Source organism: Trypanosoma theileri (assembly GCF_002087225.1).
Source record: "Trypanosoma theileri isolate Edinburgh chromosome Unknown TM35_Tth_10_V1, whole genome shotgun sequence".
In the NCBI taxonomy this organism is placed as follows: domain Eukaryota; phylum Euglenozoa; class Kinetoplastea; order Trypanosomatida; family Trypanosomatidae; genus Trypanosoma; species Trypanosoma theileri.
The window spans coordinates 290371-290922 of record NW_021639852.1 but is presented as its reverse complement, the minus strand read 5'-3'; positions in this window follow the sequence as shown (position 1 = coordinate 290922).

Below are 552 nucleotides of genomic sequence, written 5' to 3'. Positions count from 1 at the left end.
ATAATAATAATAATAATAATAATAATAATAATAATAATAATAATAATAAAAGACACATAAAGAAAAAAAAAGGGGGAAGAAAATGGGAATGGAGAAGGAGGAGAGCAAAGCAAAACTAATAGGAGTCTGACGAAAAACAAACAATAATAATAATAATAATAAAAAGAAGAAGCAATATGCAAAAGCAAGGAGAAAAAAAAAAAAAAAAACATCAAAAAACAAGAACAATAGAAAAAAGAAAAAAAAAAAAGAGAAAGAAATAGACCATCAATACATATCAAAATAATCATAATAGTAGTAGTAGTAGCACCACTACTAATAGTAATAAAAGGAGAAGAGAAAATAAAAATGATTTCAACACATTACGGTTCCACACCTTTTTTTTTTTTCGAACGTTTTCTTTTTTTTTTCCTTTTTGTTTTTTTTTTCTGTTCTTTTTTCTCTTGTGTGGACCCCAACTGTGTTAACGAATTTATTTATCTATTTTTTATTCTCTTTTTTCCTTATATATATATATATATATATATATATGTATATTATTTCTTTTTTTTT